The sequence below is a fragment of the Sceloporus undulatus genome, chromosome 5 (genome assembly GCF_019175285.1).
Source record: "Sceloporus undulatus isolate JIND9_A2432 ecotype Alabama chromosome 5, SceUnd_v1.1, whole genome shotgun sequence".
Lineage (NCBI taxonomy): Eukaryota > Metazoa > Chordata > Lepidosauria > Squamata > Phrynosomatidae > Sceloporus > Sceloporus undulatus.
This window is the reverse complement of record NC_056526.1, coordinates 7,181,350-7,189,346: the sequence shown is the minus strand read 5'-3', so window position 1 is coordinate 7,189,346 and position 7,997 is coordinate 7,181,350.

The window sequence follows — 7,997 nt, the reverse complement described above, 5'->3', positions numbered from 1 at the left end:
CCTTATAATAAAATGCAAAATCAAGTTTTTGGGGGGACTGGTTGTATTTTAAAATATTTTCAATCTGTGGATGCTTTGACCCATGGATAAAAAATCAATCAATATGGCGTGACGATGTAGTTTTGTTGAACAAGTAAAAAAAATCAACCCCAAACCCACAGTAAAATAGATCCTTAGGGGAGGGGGCACCTTTTTGGGCTACATCTCCCAGGATTCTCTATCCAAAATAGCTATTTGTTATGCTAGCTGGGGAATTATGGGGAGCTGATTCTTATCCCTCCAAAGTAACATGCCAAGCTCTGCGAGCATGGCCCTTTCTCTCTCCTGGCACTTTCTGTTCCTGGGATGGTGGGGAGGGAGGTTGATTCCTGCTGATCCCACCTGTCTTGTCTAAATATTTGCAGAAAAGGCTCTTGGGGGGTGCTGAGGGAGGGGACAGGATGCAAGAGCCAGCCCAGCCGAAGGAACGGACTCCCCAGGCGTGGAAAGCTCAGAGGCATTGTTAGGGATTGTTCAAGGGAGGGGTGGGGTGGGCCGAAGAAGAAAGAAGGTCTCCATGAGAACAGTGGCTTCAAGTAAACCCACCACCCTGCCTCCTGCCTGGTCAGATCATTCCTTTCCATTCTGAGCTACCTGATGGCCAGCATATTAGCTGTGATTCCTTGGGATTCAGATATATCCTTTCCATTTCTAGAGCACAGCTGATCTGGACAGCAATCTTTAGGACTGTGAAAAGAAGTTCACGCAAGGAATAACTATATAGCTGTGTTAGCTGAGAATCAGTTGTAGAGTGATATTGTAGCACCTTTGAGACTCCTGCAAAAAGAAGTGGCAGCATGAGCTTTTGAAGACTTACTATATTTTTCAGTGCATTTGTTGGTGGAAGACTGGGACAGACCTATATATGCTCCATGCTGTCAACATCTTTTTCTCAGTGTCTCAAAGGGCTACCAGATCTCTACCTACTGTTTGTATATCATGTCACTATGAAAGTGAGTCTCCAGCAAATGCATGTGAGGAAGTAAACTTCAGTTAGTCTCAAGGTGCTACAAGATCTCTCTACAGCAAGGAACCAACCTTGCTTGGGAGGAGGAGAAGCTGGGCATGAGGGTGACAAGCGAACTTTGGGAAGGAGATGAATTATCAGCTGACAGTAGGGAAGGGTAGTAGATTCCTTAGGGTTTATGAGGGAAGGCACTATGAATTTGGAGGCACCATTTCCTCCAGTTAAAGGTTTTCCTTGAATAGGGTACTCGTACTGTGCAAGTCACACTCTCTCGGCCTACAGAAGAAGCAATGCAATCCCTCAGAACAAATGTTGCCAAGAAAAGCCCAAGATAGATCAGCATAAGTTGTAAATGACTGGAAGACACACAAAAACAATAGGGGTGTGTGTGCGCACCCTGAAGTCACCTGTTGTTTATGGCGACCCTATTAATTTTATAAGGTTTTATCAGACAAGTGATACTCAGAGGTTGGTTTGCCATTATTTGCTTTGAAATAGAGCCTGTAGAACCAAGTATTTATTGTCAGTCTCCAAACAAATACTAACCACGCAGGTCCTGCTTGCTTCCCTGATCAGATGGATCCATTTTATACTCCCTTCTAAAAATAAATTGAAAACTGCCTTCAAAAACCTATGCCTGAAGATTTAGAAAAAAAGTGTCATCGTAATTTCCTACTTGCAGCCCTTTAAAAATGCATAGTCATGAAAAGCATGAAACTCTCTCAAAGACCTCGGAGTGACCACACATTTGATAGTCCAATGGAAATCTATACTTAGGACAAGAGGCAGCTACTGAAACAGATATGGAGAAACAGAATGGTTCCCAATTGGCAGGGGGTCAGGCAAGGCTCCCTATTATCACCCCACTTGTTTAATTGTACACAGAAAATATCATACAAAGCGTAGGTTTAAACTTGGAGGAAGAGAAGTGAAGATAAGAGGAAGGAACATCAACAATCTAAGATATGCGGATGACACCCTTAATACTAATGGGAAAACATTACCAGACTTAGAAACATGACTAAGGAGGTAAAGAGAAAGTGCAAAGGCAGGCTTACTGCTGAAACATAAACAAAAGAATGAGCACAGAGAGTCTACATAAGTTCCACCGAATAATGAGGAAATCAAATAGTCCAAGAGTTCCCATATCTTGCAACAAACATTGACAGAACAGTGACTGAAGTCAGACAACAAGAAGCACACTAGGAATGGGAAGGTCTCAAGTCTTAGACAGTCCTAAAGTGTAAAGATATACATAGAATCATGAATCATAGAGTTGGAAGAGACCGCAAGGGCCCTCCAGTCCAACCCCCTGCCATGCGGAAATCACAATCCAAAGCATCGTCGCCGACTGGCCATCCAGCCCTTGTTTGAAGACCTCTAAGGAAGGAGACTCCCACTACACTCCGAGGAAGTGTGTTCCACTGTCGAAAGCCCTTACTGTCAGGAAATTCCTCCTAATGTTGAGGTGGAATCTCTTTTCCTGCAGCTTGCATCCATTGCTCCGGGGTCCTAGTCTCTGGAGCAGCAAAAAACAAGTTTGCTACCTCCTCAATATGACATCCCTTCAAGTATTTACATAGGGCTATCCTATTCACCTCTTAACCTTCTTTTTCCCGGCTAACATACCAGCTCCCTAACGTTCCTCGTAGGGTATGGTTCCAGACCTTTCACCATTTTAGTCGCCCTCCTTTGGAACGCTCCAGTTTCTCAATGTCCTTTTTGAATTGTGGCGCCCCGAACTGGACAACAATATTCCAGGTTGGCCTGACCAGAGCAGAATATGTGGCCACTATTACTTCCCTGGATCTAGTACAGATACTTCTATTGATGCAGCCAAAATCACATTGGCCTTGTTAGCTGCCGCATCCCACACTGTTGACTCATGTTCACTTGTGGTCTACTTGGACTCCTAGATCCCTTTCACACTGTTGTCTCCTTAAGCCAGGTGTCTCCCATCCTATATCTGTGCCTTCAATTTTTCGCCCTAAGTGCAGTACCTTACATTTCTCCCTGTTGAAGTTCATTCTGTTAGCTTGCCCAGCTTTCTAGTCTATTCAGGTCATTTTGAATTTTGATCCTGTCCTCTGGAGTATTAGCTTTCCTCCTATTTGGTTTCCATCTGAAATTTGATAAGTATTCCCCCATTTTTTCCTCCAAGTCATTGATAAAGATGTTGCAACGTACTGGGCCCGGACAGAGCCCTGTGGGCTCCACTGGTTACTTCTCTCCAGGATGAAAGGTGCCACATGTGTGAGCACCCTTTGGGTCGGGCCGGTCAACCAATTACAAATCCACTTAAACAGTGCCTGTCCAGCCCACATTTTACAAAGCTTGTTGTGAGAATGTCTTGGGGAACCCTGTCAAAGGCCTTACTGAAATCAAGATATACATATCCACAGCATTCCCTTCATCTACCAAGCTGGTAATTTTATACAACTGAACACTAAAGTTAGTATCGTCCAAGTCATGTTATTCCCCATTGCAATGTACAGATGTGAGAGCTGGACAGTGAGAAAAGCTGATAGGAGAAAATAAACTAATTTGCGATGTGGTGCTGGAGAAGGGTTGCTAAGGGTCCTGTGGAGAGCCAAAAGACAAACCAATAGATCCTGCAACAGATCAAGCCTGAACTTTCCCTGGAAGAACCAAGATGACAAAGCAGAGGATGTCATACTTTGGCCACATCATGAGAAGGCCCTGCCTTAATTAGAAAAGACAATAATGCTAGAAGGTAGAAGGCAAAAGAATGTAAAGTAAGGCTCCACACCAGATTGACCAGACTCAAGAGGGAGGTCATAGGCCTGAATTTACAGGATCTGCAGCAGGTGGTTGATGGACAGAGGGTCTTGGAGATTGTCTCAGCCCCGGTTGAGTTACAGTCAACTCAAGGGACAATTAAACAACAACAAAAACAAAGCCTTCGACTTCACAAAAAACAAAGCCCTTCAGATATCTGAAGATGTCTGTTATGCCACTTCTCCATCTCTATTCTCCAAGTTGAACCTACGACTCTCCAGCCATTCCTAACTGAGTTGTTTTCCAGGTCTTTTATCACCTTGGCCACCTCTCCCTTGTCATGTTTCTGGCTTGCTAATATCCTTCTTAAACTGTTTTACCCAGTTAACTGGACATAGCACTATTAGGTTTCATATACCGATTCATGATGGTACTGAAATATCACACTATCTGCCAACTACCCTGCTCACAGGCTCCAATCCTCCGTGTTTTTTAGGTTAAGCATCCCTACTCTGGAAATGTGGACATCCAAAAATTTCCCAACAACTGACAACTTTTGCTGCCACCCTTCTGCTTCCACCTTCAACAGCAGTAGTGGGCCATGCTCCTGCTCATTCATATATCAGAACCTTGCTCTCTCCCATCCTCACATTCCATACACAACACAAGTAGTGAAACAAAGGAGATGTGAGGCTGGAGAGAGGTTTCGTCAACGGGTACTCTGTGAACATGGCAGGTTTTGCTCGATGCTCTACGCTTGGATTCTTGCCTTTCACACATTCTCCTGTTTCTCCCTTTCCAGCCTATGCTCTCCTGCATCTCTCTGCGCCTTGCAAATCGTATCAGTATATTACACTACTTGTGTTGATTATTGTGTATTATCATATGGTACTACAGGTATTCCAAAACTGGGGAAAACCCTCAAAAAGAAAACTTCTTCTGGCCCCAAGCTCATTTTAGATAACTGGGTACTCAAACCTGTCCCAGGTAGAGCTCTCTTCTTTCTTTCCTCCCACATAAAGCCTAGCAACCAGCCTACATTCCTCTATCACTTCAAAGTAGATTGGAAGTGATATGACATTTCTCCCACTATGACATTAGGTGTGCAGGCCGGCCGGCAGACAGTGTTGTGAGTTGTGTGTATGTGGGGTCAACTCTCATTAAGCAGATGAACCACTATCCATTGGCCAGACTTAACACTTGGGTGTTGATGTCAGCATGGAATGTTCCAAATAACTCTTTGTTTCACCAGTTTCTGGTTTGCTCCAAACTTTTAACTTTGCTACTCACAAGCCTTGCTCTTGCTGACCCTATGGTGTGCATGCTTTTGTTGAACTTTGACTCAGGCTCCTTTCACACTGCTTCACACTGATAGCACTTTGCTGTCATGACTTACATCCTGTGAAATTTTATGATCTGTAGCCTGGAGAGCCCTAGAGCAGTGGTCTTAACCTGTGATCTGCAACCCCTAGGTAGCTGTGATGTTCTTAACAGGGGTCCATGAAGGTTTGAAGAAATGTTCTAAAGCTCTTCAGTTAAAAACAGAAAGAAAGAACAATGAGAGGGAGGGAGACAGACAGAAGGATGGACAGTTCATACATTCATTCTCAAAGAGCAGGGTCTTTTGCCAGTGATCAAGACATTACTTGTACAAGCTTCATTAAAACATCTCAAACTGTTCAAAAGTTTTTGGAAAATAAACCGTTTATTTGAATGACGTTTGAAGAAAAAAGATGGACAGACAGACAGACAATCGCATACCAGCCGTAATGAATAGTTTCCTCTGGAGATCATAGCATTCTCCACAATCTGTTGTTAAGATATGTAGATATGTGTGCTTTAAGTATTTATCCCTTCTCTCCAAATTTGTAGAACTTAATCAGCAACTTTAAAATAAATATTTGTGCACTTCAGGGTTTAAAATTTTGAGTTACAGTCAGTTCTTGGAGGCCTGTAGTGACAAAAGATATTTAAAGGGGATCACTATGTAAAGAAAAAGGTTAAAGAACTGTTGGCCCTCGAGCTCTCTAGAGACTGTCCTTAAAAGGCAAGGGAGAGATGAATTTTCTGTTCCTGAAAACAACCTAGCAGGTGGTGCCCTGGAGACATATTATGCCTACTTTGCATTTTTAAGTATGCTAAAACGTGTTTTGACAAATCTGAATAGGCCTAGAGGGAAATTTTGTTCCAGGAAGGGACATTTTTGAGCACACAGAGTGAACACAGATGAGGCACATTATATAAACATCCAACACGGCAATATCAGCCAACTCCGGGTTGACTAGATGAGGACCATTTTCCCTCCACACTATGTTGCTCCCATCTTGTTCATGGGTCTTCTTCCCTATTCTTATCCTCCCATAACCCACTTTGACACCCTGTTAAGCCCTTGAAGTATCCCCATCTTTGGCGAGACTTACAGGCTCTGACAATCTGAGTCTAATCTCATTCCCACACTGTAGGAATCTAAAACTAACATCCTCCCCAGAATGAAGTAATGGCACTTGAATCAATCCAACTCAGCACTAAACAGATTAATATTGGGACGGAGGCAGAAGGAGGGCAGGGGGGAAAGAAGGAATTGCTCCCCTCCAGATTGGCTGTAAATTTAACCCAATTCGTATGGACTGGAGACTGACTTCAGTTGCTGATTTTTGCTCAGTTTAAATCCGCAGAATTTTGTTCAGGTTTGGCAGTTTAAAGGTAAAGTTTGGAAGTTTATAAGTCCAAGAACACCCCTCCACAGGGATGTTTTCACAGACTTAAAAGGTGGACCTAATGTGCTTCCAGTAAAACACACATCAAAGCAGCCGGACTGTGGTGTGGTGGGATTATTTGTAAGTGAGAAACAAGCAGGTGGAAGGAGAAATGCTTAACCTTTCTCCTTGACCCAGATTTTCTCCCCCATTTCTTTCCCTCTCCTCAACAGTCTATCGCTGGTTTCTGAGAAGCCGCAGCATACAAATATCCTGGAAAACAATCAGGTCAAGGAAAGGGAAGCACAGATGAGGCAGCTTTGAAAGGATGAAATATATATTTGCAACAGGTGTTGGAACGTCATTGGATATACTCTCAGGGAGATGCTGTCGTGCAGGAGGGACTGAACAAAATAAAGAGGTGCCTTTTTGCCAGCGAACTGGATGAGATTCAAGGTGACTTTCACACTATACATTTAACGCATTTTGATCCCGTCTTTTACTGCCATGGTTCTGTCTTGCACAAGTTACTTTAGTTAAGAAATTCAAGTTTCACTAGTGAACCAGAAAATTTCATTCCAGAACCAAAGATGTTTCTCCATCAGACATGTGTTGTTCAAGACTGAAAAGCTATTGTTAAAACAATATAATTAAGGCACACATAATTCAAATTTTGAGTGGGACTGCACTCTAGTTGCCCGAAATCTTATTTTCTCTCTTTCCTAGGGTCTTCCTTCCTTTCACCCCATACCATTTTTTCCCATACAAATGACCTTAAGACTTCCGTCCCTTTCCCATGTGTTGTTAGACCCTGAGGATGTGAGCGACAGCCTTCAGCAATTCACTTATGATTTGTTTTCCCCCTCATCCAGTATTAGTACAATATAACATGTTAGAAGCAAAACAAGCTGATATCCATTAACTACAGTAGCACAAGCTGAAAGACTCAGCTCTTACAGGCTCCATCCTATGGAATCATGGGAGTTGTAGTTGCATGAGGTTTTTATAAGTCTCTGCCAGAGAGCTCTGGATGCCTCACCGAACGCAATTCCAGCATTCCATATGATGCAGGCATAGCAGTTGGTGGTATCAAAGTGCCTATAATTATGAAGTGTGAAAGAGACCAAGATCATTTCTTTTTACCTCCTCATCAAATTATACACCTGCATGGCTTCACATGAATTTGGGTGACTTTCAGCTGCTGCCTGTATGGGATTTGAATGCCTTCAGGACCTCATTGTTTGTGAGAAACACCACAAAAAGGATAGAACCACATGGCTTATGTTATGATATCCACTCCTCGCGGCAGGCCTGGGATGAGGGCAGGTGTGTTATTGCAGTTGTAGAATAATGATGGGAACCAGCGCAAAACATCTCTGGTGGATCTCATCAGCATCTCTTTTAGAAAAGCATTACTGCTCCTCATCACTAGCATTTCAGATTGCAATTATAACCCTCTGAAAATCAGAGCTGCAGACTTCCTGACTGGCTGCCAGAATGATTATCACAGCTGCTGTAGCTGTAAACAGGTAGGAGAGATGAAAGAAACGAACAAG